General features: G+C 45.3%; 1 protein-coding gene across 1 annotated transcript in view; it reads right to left on the bottom strand.

Annotated features, from left to right (window-relative positions):
• Positions 1–13,960, bottom strand: part of dgkg (diacylglycerol kinase, gamma) — a gene marked incomplete at its 5' end in the record, with an annotated part of 295,637 nt that overhangs the window by 158,726 nt on the left and 122,951 nt on the right. The gene's annotated exons all lie outside the window — the stretch shown is intronic.

Genomic DNA, 13,960 nt, shown 5'->3' with positions numbered 1-13,960 from the left:
GTCCCCCCCCCTACCCAACCCCCCCCCCCACCTCCAATGTACAGCCCCACCCAACCCCACCCCACCTACCCAACCTCCTCCAATGTACAGTTTCTATGTCAAATGTATATACACTCTTTTTCTGGATTTTTTTGTATCACAAACAGTACTGTATTTGCAAATCTGGTATGTCATAAATGTATAGATGTAGCAGTACTGTCTATCTGTATGTCGTGTGTGTCATATGATGAATTGAAAATGGGGGACCCTGATGTAAACAAGACGAAAGTCTTTCTCTGGTCTGCATCCCCTTAACAATTGTATGTATTGAGCTGTACTGTACTGTACCCATTCTGCAATCTGTTAATAAACTTTTCAATCAATCAATCAATCAATCAAAACCCCTCCATCTGATGGAGGCCCCCTACCACCAGGACTCCAGCCATGCAGCGGTGACACCTCCATCTGATGGAGGCCCCCTACCACCAGGACTCCAGCCATGCAGCGGTGACCCCTCCATCTGATGGAGGCCCCCTACCACCAGGACTCCAGCCATGCAGCAGTGACCCCTCCATCTGATGGAGGCCCCCTACCGCCGGGACTCCAGCCATGCAGCGGTGACCCCTCCATCTGATGGAGGCCCCCTACCACCAGGACTCCAGCCATGCAGCAGTGACCCCTCCATCTGATGGAGGCCCCCTACCGCCGGGACTCCAGCCATGCAGCGGTGACCCCTCCATCTGATGGAGGCCCCCTACCGCCGGGACTCCAGCCATGCAGCGGTGACCCCTCCATCTGATGGAGGCCCCCTACCGCCGGGACTCCAGCCATGCAGCGGTGACCCCTCCATCTGATGGAGGCCCCCTACCGCCGGGACTCCAGCCATGCAGCGGTGACCCCTCCATCTGATGGAGGCCCCCTACCGCCGGGACTCCAGCCATGCAGCGGTGACCCCTCCATCTGATGGAGGCCCCCTACCACCGGGACTCCAGCCATGCAACGGTGACCCCTCTGAGGGAACACGATAAGGAGTTCTGGGATGGCCCAGCAGGATCCGGTCTGCCTTAGCCACCAGGCCTCAAGCAATCAGAGGTGGGAACATGTTACAACACTACTGAGGCATTAATGAGTGCCATCACACTAGGGGCGCTATGTGTGATGTGTGATGTGTGTGTGTGTGTGTGTGTGTGTGTGTGTGTGTGTGTGTGTGTGTGTGTGTGTGTGTGTGTGTGTGTGTGTGTGTGTGTGTGTGTGTGCGTGTGTGTGTGTGTGTGTGTGTGTGTGTGTGTGTGTGTGTGTGTGTGTGTGTGTGTGAGAATGTGTGAGAATGTGTGTGTGGGAGTGTGTGTGTGTGTGTGTGTGAGAGAATGTGTGTGTGTGTGTGTGTGTATGTGTGTGCATGTGGGAGTGTGTATATGTACAGTATGTGTGTGTGTGTGTGTGTGTGTGTGTGTGTGTGTGTGTGTGTGTGTGTGTGTGTGTGTGTGTGTGTGTGTGTGTGTGTGTGTGTGTGTGTGTGTGTGTGTGTGTGTGTGTGTGTGTGTGCGTGTGGAGGGGGTGAGGTTGTATGAATGCACTGCAGACACACATGTTGATCTGACATTCATATTGGTGACCTGCTCCCTGCTCCTCTTTAAACATGATAATGAAGACAGCTGTGCGTCACAGTAGCTCCACCCGAGAGCCTTCACAGTGACGAAGAGCCTCATAGTAGTTACGCATGAGCCTTCACAGTGACGAAGAGTCTCATAGTAGTTACGCATGAGAGCCTTCACAGTGACGAAGAGCCTCATAGTAGCTACACATGAGCCTTCACACCTGAGAGCCTTCACGGTGACTAAGAGCCTCATAGTAGCTACACATGAGAGCCTTCACACCTGAGAGCCTTCACAGTGACGAAGAGCCTCATAGTAGCTACACATGAGCCTTCACACCTGAGAGCCTTCACGGTGACTAAGAGCCTCATAGTAGCTCCACCTGAGAGCCTTCACAGTGACTAAGAGCCTCATAGTAGCTACACATGAGCCTTCACAGTGACTAAGAGCCTCATAGTAGCTCCACCTGAGAGCCTTCACACCCGAGAACCTTCACAGTGACGAAGAGTCTCATAGTAGCTACACATGAGCCTTCACAGTGACTAAGAGTCTCATAGTAGCTACACATGAGCCTTCACAGTGACTAAGAGCCTCATAGTAGCTCCACATGAGCCTTCACAGTGACTAAGAGCCTCATAGTAGCTCCACCTGAATGCCTTCACAGTGACTAAGAGCCTCATAGTAGCTCCACATGAGCCTTCACAGTGACTAAGAGCCTCATAGTAGCTCCACCTGAATGCCTTCACAGTGACTAAGAGCCTCATAGTAGCTCCACATGAGCCTTCACAGTGACTAAGAGTCTCATAGTAGCTCCACATGAGCCTTCACAGTGACTAAGAGCCTCATAGTAGCTACACATGAGCCTTCACAGTGACTAAGAGCCTCATAGTAGCTCCACCTGAGCCTTCACAGTGACTAAGAGCCTCATAGTAGCTACACATGAGCCTTCACAGTGACTAAGAGCCTCATAGTAGCTACACATGAGCCTTCACAGTGACTAAGAGCCTCATAGTAGCTCCACCTGAGAGCCTTCACAGTGACTAAGAGCCTCATAGTAGCTCCACCTGAGAGCCTTCACAGTGACTAAGAGCCTCATAGTAGCTCCACATGAGCCTTCACAGTGACTAAGAGCCTCATAGTAGCTACACATGAGCCTTCACAGTGACTAAGAGCCTCATAGTAGCTCCACATGAGCCTTCACAGTGACTAAGAGCCTCATAGTAGCTACACATGAGCCTTCACAGTGACTAAGAGCCTCATAGTAGCTACACATGAGCCTTCACAGTGACTAAGAGCCTCATAGTAGCTCCACATGAGCCTTCACAGTGACTAAGAGCCTCATAGTAGCTCCACCGGAGAGCCTTCACAGTGACTAAGAGCCTCATAGTAGCTACACATGAGCCTTCACAGTGACTAAGAGCCTCATAGTAGCTCCACATGAGCCTTCACAGTGACTAAGAGCCTCATAGTAGCTACACATGAGCCTTCACAGTGACTAAGAGCCTCATAGTAGCTACACATGAGCCTTCACAGTGACTAAGAGCCTCATAGTAACTCCACATGAGCCTTCACAGTGACTAAGAGCCTCATAGTAGCTCCACCGGAGAGCCTTCACAGTGACTAAGAGCCTCATAGTAGCTCCACCGGAGAGCCTTCACAGTGACTAAGAGCCTCATAGTAGCTCCACCGGAGAGCCTTCACAGTGACTAAGAGCCTCATAGTAGCTCCACATGAGCCTTCACAGTGACTAAGAGCCTCATAGTAGCTCCACCGGAGAGCCTTCACAGTGACTAAGAGCCTCATAGTAGCTCCACCGGAGAGCCTTCACAGTGACTAAGAGCCTCATAGTAGCTCCACCGGAGAGCCTTCACAGTGACTAAGAGCCTCATAGTAGCTCCACCGGAGAGCCTTCACAGTGACTAAGAGCCTCATAGTAGCTCCACCGGAGAGCCTTCACAGTGACTAAGAGCCTCATAGTAGCTCCACCGGAGAGCCTTCACAGTGACTAAGAGCCTCATAGTAGCTCCACTTGAGAGCCTTTGTGGTAACATTGACTGTGTATTTCATAAATCCATATGTCTATAACTAGAAATATATGCAAAGAGCCTGGGCCCTCATTCATCAACGTGGCGTAGAAAATGTTCTATTTCCACACGTAAGCACAGAATATAGAATCAGTGCACGCACAGAAAAAACGGGATTCACCACACGTGCGTACGCAGGTTCTACGCACACCTGTCTTGATAAATATGACTTTGATCCTACGTTTGAGCTCGTGCACTGTTTTAAGTATTTGCATACCAGAACCGCCCCGATTAACCATATACGGTAATGGAACACCCCCATGAAATGTGGAAAAATGGACTAAGCCGAGGGAAGCGTGTTATGTGACAGGCTGACAGACGTGTACACGTAGATGTCGGATATGATATCTATTAACCATTGCTGCCTGGGCAGCGCAAACACTAATAAAGACGGTGCTGGAATATGACTGCCTTTTCCCGTTTTGTTTGATTAATACCCAGGGATTAAAGTTCTCCTCAATTTTATTCCAAATCGCGACGGATTTTCCGTCAATTTTCTACCTGCTGCATATGATTTCTAGAGTCATACAATCTATTTTGATGTCAGTATTGGGTAGCTTATATAAACAATAATACGAGAGCATATACAAGAACAATGAATCTCACTGCCAATGATGTAGCGATACGCCATGTGTAGCCTGCCTATATGTGATCAATACAAACTTGAACTTGAATTCCATCATGTCTGTGTGCGGGTCACTGCGGGAACTCACAAGGCTGTTGTCACAATGTAAATAAGAACGTGCACTGAAAAGTTACAGTATGTAGTTGGTTGATTATTTGTATGACAGTCAGTAAACCCTTGCAAAAAGTATCCGTTTTATTTAATGAATTGAAAACATTCAGCATCGCCTTCCTCCCGGCATGCAGCAACAACATGTATCAGGCAAATGCGCATCGCAACATTGACTTAGTGGAATCCCTTTCTATTCACATAACTGCATTTGTGATGGAGCTTTGACAGCTACAGTAACAGTCTATTGCTCGATCCATCTCCAATATCACGATGGACCGTGCCGGTGGCAAAGACCCGAGGGTGGAGAGGATCTTGAATGAATTCCATCATCATATTTATATGTTGTGTGTCTGTCCACTATGTCTGTTACTTTGTTATTCCCCCCCCCTATCTATGTAAAGCGACCTTGGGTCTCTTGAAAGGCGCTATATAAAATGAAGCTATTATTATTATTGTTATTATTATCACATCTGAGCGGGAGCTCACAAATAGACTGTTAGTCTCAGTGAAGTTTCAACGGAGGTCATCTATTCTAACCAACAAATTGAAGTAGAAAGCATTTCGTGACCAATCTTATTTGGAAACATGAAACACAAAATAATTCGCTTTTTATTTGAAACAATATTCAATCGCGTTTGGAGGTTGGTGTTTTGCGTCTGCCCCCCCGTGCCAAACAAGCAGGCCAACCTCTTGTTCGCGTGTGAGCCCGTTATAATTACACTACTGTCGCTATTTTATAATGAACTATAATGAATTACGGGTCATACAGAAGTTGAACACTAATGCACGGAAGCTTATTTCCGCCTTGAAACTAATGCAGAACTGAGGAGCGCTTATGCCGTAGTAACGATGTTCTACCACTGGGCGTCAGCTAAGTGTGCTCCGAGCTGTGCGTACACATAAGCACGGAGTCAAGTTCAAGTTGAAATTGATGAATCCCACTCTTTGCTTAGAAATGGTCGTACGCACAGGTTAAGCACAAATCTGTGCGTAAGTCGGGTTGATGAATGAGGGCCCTGGTGTGCCGTTTGGAACAACTGAGTTTCAGTTGTCAGTGCTAAATGAGGAACCATGCTAGAAACAGCTGCACCAGCAGACCAGCCCAACAGTCACTCAACCCCCCACTCAAGCAATGGCTAATCTATAGAACAAACAACACCCCCCTAGCAGAAGAGAGCTGGTCTGGAACAGAGGGCAGACCAGCCCATACTTGTAATGTACTTACAGAATGTTAGACTGAAACTAAGGCCATGGTTAGACTGGTGTTTTTGTGGCGTTTTTTATACGTTTTTGAATACGTTTCATGTCCCTATTACACAGAAATGCGTTTTTTGGCGTTTTTTTGTGGATACGGCTGAAACGCTAAATTGTGTTTGCGTTTTGGAGAACCGCTAAGAAACGCGCCGACAACAGCGTGTAGTCTGCATGAGCCGTTGTTGCGAAAACGCCCATGCGCAGTAGATACCATCTGCGTGCCCTTCCGGTGACAACAGAGTGTGTGTGTGTGTGTGTGTGTTTGGGACAGAGGCAGAGCTGTCCCAAATAGCTGCAGCTACCATGTGTTGTCAAGTTATTGTTATAAGGATCCCAGTCCAAGCTACAACAGTCTGCATTCCCTTAACAATTGTTTGTATTGAGCCGTATTGTATTGTACCCATATGCAATATGTTAAATAAAGTTTACATCCATTCATTCTGCTAGCATTACCGATTGCATGAGCAGCTGGCTAACATGAGCTATCAGATCCTGTTAGCTCAAAGCTCCTCTTTCAACTTAACAAGCATTAAACAAAATGGCCCAGTCATCTATTCACCTTTGTTTAATACACACAGCGTTGTCTCTAATGTTATCTAACTACTGATAGCTCTCGATATCATCAGTTTGGTGCTGGCTAAATAGCGTGAGCTAACGTTAGCTTCTAGCCACAATGCTATACTGTTATAATGGCATACTCCATTGACATTAGCATGCAGCTAACAATGCTACCGATCTTTTTTTAGACTAAACTATCCGCTCTTGGTGGTCACTTGTGTTGATGTTAGTTTTGTTTCATCAACAAATGACAGGCAGAACACACAGTGAATGTATCCGTTTTGTTTATTGCACTTTTATTAGGCTTTGCTGAAAAATAATTGCTGCATTGAGTAAATAGGCAAGATGGTGGCGCCCATAGGCGTCTGCCTTGTTGACATTTTCTTTGCTGGAGCTACCAGGAAGTGTATTGGCACATTCAAGTTCTGATTGGTTGAAATTGCCTTCATGTTCGCCACCTACTGCCACCTACTGCTTTGGCAGTGTACTACATCACTGTGCTCAGGTGACAAAAACAAAAAAAAAACGAAAGTGTGACTCGAGGCGCAGGACGTCTCGGCGAAACGCGTATGACAATGAAACGAAAATGAAACGAAAGGTGTAACCGCAGCCTAATTCAACCAATATCATATTAATCTATCTGAAGTAGTAGATAAAAAGATTTGAATATCATTTAGAATGTCAATCTGGTTATGAAGGTAATAGAGTGTCATTTCACTCTTGTTGTAAACCATATAAGCTTTAAATCATAGTTGTAATACAAAGTGTCAGTCTGGTAAATAAGGGTTGGTGCTGGCTCTTGTGGACTATTTGGTATTAACCTAGAAGCAATGACTGTACTGGGTTAATGCTAGATAGTCCATAGATTAATTACACAAACCATGTATATGAGGAAATCAAATAATATAAAGGGAATGTTAAAATGTCTGATTCAACCCAGAGGGGAGAAAAAGGGGCCTCCCTCCTTATCAGCAAAGAATCATCTGATTGGGACCCAAGGAACAGAGAAGACTCCATATATAGAATCAAGAAATCTAATTGGACCAAACGTATTATTGGAATGTGCTAGGATTGGTAGATATCAGAGTATAAATAAGGATGTATTGATGAGAGAGGCAGGCCAGACAGATGCACCCATCCCCAGGGGGTCTTTCTGGGATCTACCACTTCCACAGACTGCACTCTTGCCGCGACGTGAGTAAACTGTATGGAATAATCACTGTTTGTGATATATAGAGTAAGATGCCTATCTTAGACCAGGTTTAACCATGTGGTGGCAAAAGTAAGATAGTCTATTCCATTGATAAACATGACTAATTTTATGTGCAGACTTGTTTTGATGTGAGAGCCACCGTGAATGGGCTATGATTATGTAAACCTCATCAATCCTGTTGTACAATCATGTCTTATGTAAAATGATGAATAATCCCTGTATGTAACTGATGCATTCTCACCTTTGGGCCTCTCGGCAATAAATACATGAGTTTGAATTCGAACTCTGTGGTCTTGACTGCACGTTTATTCCTTGCTGGCTATATTTGAAGTCAGATGAGGAGACCATTCTATCACTTATGATCTTTTCCCTCCTTCCAGATAACAACCTCATTGTACTGTAAATAACCTTAGGTATGTGATTAGAAATATACCACACCTTCACAGTGACTAAGAGCCTCATAGTAGCTATACATGAGCCTTCACAGTGACGAAGAGTCTCATAGTAGCTCCACCTGAGAACCTTCACAGTGACTAAGAGCCTCATAGTAGCTACACATGAGCCTTCACAGTGACTAAGAGCCTCATAGTAGCTCAATACACACAATTGTTAAGGGGATGCAGACCAGAGAAAGACTTTCGTCTTGTTTACATCAGGGTCCCCCATTTTCAATTCATCATAACATATATGACATACATGACATACAGGTAGACAGGGACTGCATCCAAGCTGTGGTGACTGGCACACATCCTGGAGTCACAGTAGCAAAAGACATAAAACGTATGTGTATGTATTGTAACCCTTATTCTGGCCGTCCCTAGTATGCAGGTGTCTCTTCTGACACCCCTGGGTGTAGTCTCTGTATTGTGTTTTAGGTGAGGGGTGTCTGGCAGAGAGATAAACTGGGACACTGGTTTTTTGATTGTGGCAGACACAGAGCAACCTTTTATTTTATTCAATGTTCTTTTCTTGGCAGGTGTCAATGCTCATCACCTTATGGCAGTGGTTCCAAAACTTTTTCAGTCAGGTCCCCCTTGGGTAATTGGAAACATTAACCCCCCACCACCCACATTGAAAATGGCCAAAAATGTTCATTCAAACTGTTTTCTGATGTGCATATATTGGGTCTCAGTAGATATGAAGCCAAGGAAGGGGTGTGCCTCGTCATACTGTCTTGTTCTTGGCTTTGTAACGTGAGTGATGTTAACGTTACCTGGAACGTATGTCATACTGTAGCTGTGTCATTCTTTCTTTTAGCTCCTGGCAGGATGTCAAAAACGTTTCCATTTTGTTTTCAGATTATTTTCTCTCTCCCTGGTTGAATAGCTAACGTAGCGTCAACTAGCTAGCTGGCTACCACAGGTGATATAACCGATTTTGTGTGACTGCAACCAAGCAACAGTGTTTACAGCTCTCGTGTGAAACACATTGTGTTTAAATCAGAATAATCGTTCCACTACAATATTTTTGTTCCACTGGTAGTCCCACATAGCCAGACCCCTCTTCATGCTGCATTAGCACACTACGGTGGCCTGCACAGAACACAGTTCAAAACTACGGCATCCTGAATGGCTAAATGAATACCTAGAACCTAGTGATTAATTTTAGGCTATCATCTTACATGTACATGCTACACCATCCTCTCTACACCCGCTACACCAGCATGCATGCCTACATGCCACACTACTTTTGGATGTGTTTCGCTCCACACACCTGCCTACCACTAGGGCATGCCACCTGCCGGACATTTGTGCTCTATTGAGCGCAGCTTTCTAGTTGTTCCTGTGGTCCATGTGTGGGGAATGGAGATTGATTTTACTACCCGCTCTCTCACTCTCCCTTGCATTGGTATTGTGAACCAATAGATGGTTGTGTAGTTCTCCGTCCTCCAACATGGCTGCCTGTAACATAGCAATCATCGTTCCGTACATGGCAACAATGGAAGAGACAACAGTTGCTTGCTATGTCTTGATAATATATCAACATAAAATATATTAAAAAAAACATAATAATTTGGTGTTGTATTATTGGATCTTGTAAACAAGTCACAGTGGAACAGCAATAACATGCTTTTCCAGTGTTTTACCTAATTTGCACAGGAATTAGGCATTTTATATTGAAAGTGGTTACCAATGGTTATAGGCAGCCATATTGGAAGAAAGAGAACTACACATTCCATCACCATTTTGAATTTATTTTCTTTTTTAATCACACTTCTAACACATTAATCAAGACAGACATTGTGGATCTAGCTAATATATATGAAAAAAGTCTTTGTTTCATGTGATAGAATTATTATTATTATTATTTGTATGTGACCTGCCCTTAGTTTTGGGCACTACCTGCCTTTGTTGTAGTCTTGCATAGCCAGACCTCTCTTCACACTGCATTAGCACACTACGGTGACCTGCACAGAACAAAGTTCAAAACGACCGCATCCTGAATGGCAAAATGAATACCTAGAACCTAGTGTTTCACGTTAGGCTACCATCTCACATGTACATGCTACACCATTCTCTCTACACTCCCTACACCAGCATTCATGCCTACATGCTACACTACTACTGTATTTATTACATACATATTGTACCGTCAGAATAGTATTATATTTGTAGGCAGGGGCGTAGCTGGGGGGGGGGGGGGTAGCTTAGGATGATTCCAAGGGCCCAGCACTGGGGGGGGGGGGCCCCAATTTTTTTTGTTTCTTTTTTGTTTTTTACTAGACATCACTCAGGTGTATTATTGATGCTCTCATTGATACTATGTTTGTTTCTGAAGTGTGTGTGTGTGTGTGTGTGTGTGTGTGTGTGTGTGTGTGTGTGTGTGTGTGTGTGTGTGTGTGTGTGTGTGTGTGTGTGTGTGTGTGTGTGTGTGTGTGTGTGAGATATATAGAGAGAGAGGGGGGGCTTTGGTAGACTATTGCATTGGTCCATTCATTGAAGATGAACGCAATGCGACATCCTTTACTAGGCTCACCCACCAACAGCTGATCCGAATGTATAGGTAAAAACCATATTATGCGTTTTCATCATTAAAAAAATTTCCCAAAAAAATTCCGCTTGCGCACTTACGCGCGCTCGCATTCACTGGGGGCCTACAAATACATTCTTTCATGGGGCCCAGAATCTGGAGCTACACCCCTGTTTGTAGGTGAAGTATTTAACTACCCTTGTTTAAATTATTATTTTTTTAAACAGGAAATGCCCAAGAGAAAGTTGGATTTATTGTAGTTTTAAACCTATAATTCTTTTCTCCAGTGAATCAGTTACAATATTGTGTATTTGTGTGTATTGTGTACAGGGCCGCCTGGGAGAAATGCGAGGCCCTGTGCAAGTTTGAAACGCGAGCCCCCCCCCCCCCTAAAGGTAAAAAAATAAAAATAAAAATAATAATTTCATACAGTCAACATATTCTTAAATAATAGCGCTGCCCGAGGCTGGGCATGATACAGTCAACATATAGCAAGAGAGAGAGAGAGAGAGAGAGAGAGAGAGAGAGAGAGAGAGAGAGAGAGAGAGAGAGAGAGAGAGAGAGAGAGAGAGAGAGAGAGAGAGAGAGACAGAGACAGAGAGAGAGAGAGAGAGAGAGAGAGAGAGAGAGAGAGAGAGAGCTCCCGTTCTACAGTCAATATACAGTGTTATCGCTTTGTAACACTGTACAAATTTCTCCACAACACACATGTACAAGTGGCAGTAATGCAGAAAATCCAGCAAGGGAAGAAGCAGTGTAGAAAACAGGTGGAGTTTTTGCCTAGCAATGGGAATGCTTTGGCTGTACTGTGTAGATAGAAGTACACACTCTAGTGTTGATGTCTTTGTTTACAAGGCTTCAGGTATGGTTGCTCTGCTACAAACACAGTAGAGCAGCTGTGTGCACATCCAACCTGTTTTAGGCCAGGTGCAGGATAAAACTAAATGTGACTGAAGGAAAAATTGCAATGAACTGACCGACACAATTGACAACTATAAGCAATGCAATGCTCAGAGAGAGAGAGAGCGAGAGAGAGAGAGAGAGAGAGAGAGAGAGAGAGAGTCTGTGATGATCCAGACAGAGAGAGTCTGTGGTCCAGAGAGAGAGAGATGAGTCTGTGGTCCAGACAGAGAGAGAGAGAGAGATGGGTCTGTGGTCCAGACAGAGAGAGAGAGAGATAAGCAAGACAGCTAAGATGAGCCCCTAAAGGATATTCAACTTTTAATGGAAGAACAAAACAGAAGGAAAAGATAACTTAAAAGGCAACATGAATATACATAGATCCAAAAGGACAAAGATCAACACTTAAATCCAAAGAGAAGAGGATCTATACCAGAGAAAACAAAGTAGCAAGGAGCCAACGGCCGACATCAGCTAAGGAGGCTAACTGCAAATAGAGTAGCCAGGTACTGACACCAGGTACACACCGTTAGCTACGACAGCTAGCCGGCCCGTTTGGCTCAATATAACGTTAGCTACGTTAGCTAGCCGGCCCGCTTTGGCTCAATATAACGTTAGCTACGTTAGCTAGCCAGCCCGCTTTGGCTCAATATAACGTTAGCTACGTTAGCTAGCCGGCCCGCTTTGGCTCAATATAACATTAACTACGACAGCTAGCCGGCCCGCTTGGCTCAATATAACGTTAGCTACGTTAGCTAGCCGGCCCGCTTGGCTCATTATAACGTTAGCTACGTTAGCTAGCCGGCCCGCTTGGCTCAACATAACGTCTACGACAGCTAGCCGGCCCGCTAGCTCAACATAACATTAGCTACGATAGCTAGCTGGCCTGCTAGCTCAACATAAGGTTAGCTACGATAGCTAGCCGGCCCGCTGGTCCAACAGAACATCAGCTACGATAGCTAGCCGGCCCGCTGGCTCCACATAACGTTAGCCAACATAACGTAGCCACGATAGCTAGCCGGCCCGAGAGAGAGAGAGAGAGAGATATCTCCACGGCGGGAATAGAATAGAGTGCATTAAAAACTCACCAAACGTCCAAGAGGATGGAGACAACCGTGTGGAGTTGACGAAGTTCATCTGCCGAACGACCGTCCTCTTCATCTTGGCATAACAATGCTGCACACACTCTCTCTAGGTTAGCTAACGCTAGTTAGCCTTTAGCTAAGCTACTAGCCGACATGGCTATCCCGACTGAACCACACGTTAGCACTCGATATTATAACGTAGCTAAAGCTAACTAGCTGTCCCTGCCTTTAGCTAAGCCGATATGGCTAGCTTGACTGAACTTTCTAACATGCAACAACTTTCATCTTCAGTCCATCTGCCGAACGACCATCCTCTTCGTCTTGGCTGGCATAACCTCCAATGCTGCACGCACGAAATAGTCAGACGCAGCTGACGCACGCCGGCCGACTGTACACATGTAACCCCTCCCTTCGTTGAAACCAATAGTATGTCTGCTACAGAGCCCCAGAGCTCCAATAGTGTATCTGCAGTCTGCAGAGCCGCAGAGCCAGGAACAAGTCAGACACATTCTACAAACGTGTCTAATGTGAAATATATAAGCATATAAGCAAAACTAGATTTTAGGTCTGTGATGAAAAAGGGCCTTGCCCTTTTTTTTTTTTTTTTTACTCTTTTTTTGTGCGAGGCCCCCCTTCCCGCGAGGCCCTGTGCGACCGCACTGCTCGTACACCCCCTGAGGCGGCCCTGATTGTGTATTTAAAATGATCACTTAGGCGAAAACAAGACAACGCTTTAGTTTTGGGAGAAATTAAGGGGTTTGTTTAGAGTGGCTCCATGCTGCCCACTAGTGGTCAGAAAATACTTATTGCAGCTTTAATCTCCATTCCCCCACACACTGACAACAGGAGTGTCTGATGAAGATGAGTGGCAGTATATTGTAGTCAGCTATCTCTAGGCCTACAAACTACAGCTTCTACCAAAGGTCAAAATAACTTAAAAAACACAAATTACAAATGTGAGCAAACTTAAAAAACACAAATTACAAATGTGAGCAAACCTTTTGCAGACTCAATTCCAGAGCGAGAAAAAAATTAATGAATGAATAAAAAAAAAAAAGCCAGTAGTGGAACCAGAGGTCATGTTTAATAGTGTGTCTCGGTCACCGGCTCACAGAAACCCCCTTCACAATGCGGGAACAGAGGATGAATAACTGAAGGCTACATGTCTCTGCAAACAGACCACACTCTCCCACAGCGTATCCCAGTCCTCGTTCTCATCAACCTAAATGGCTTCAGAGAATCACGCTGTTATTTAAATAGAGTTTCCGGGAAACATAATATACTCCACTGTTCCGCGTCCCTGGGAGGCTGTCAGTCTATTGGCTATTGCCAAGCGCCATTCATAAGGCCTGGGGTAAGTGTTTCCATTGGCTCTCACAGCGGCAACAAAATCAGCCATTCAAATTATTGGCCCATTATGACGGGGCCAATGGCTGGCGAGGGATTTAGAATAAAACGATGTCTTTGCATACTAACCACAAAAACACATGCACAGAATCTCTCTCTCCCTCCCTATCTCTCCCTCTCTCTCCCCCACCCTCCCTCTCTCCCCCCCCTCCCTCCCTCCCTCCCTCCCTCCCTCCCTC

Source organism: Notolepis coatsorum (genome assembly GCF_963971535.1).
Source record: "Notolepis coatsorum genome assembly, chromosome: 3".
NCBI classification, from domain to species: Eukaryota; Metazoa; Chordata; class Actinopteri; order Aulopiformes; family Paralepididae; genus Notolepis; species Notolepis coatsorum.
The sequence above is the reverse complement of the archived record's forward strand: the minus strand, read 5'-3'. Positions and strand labels throughout refer to the sequence as shown.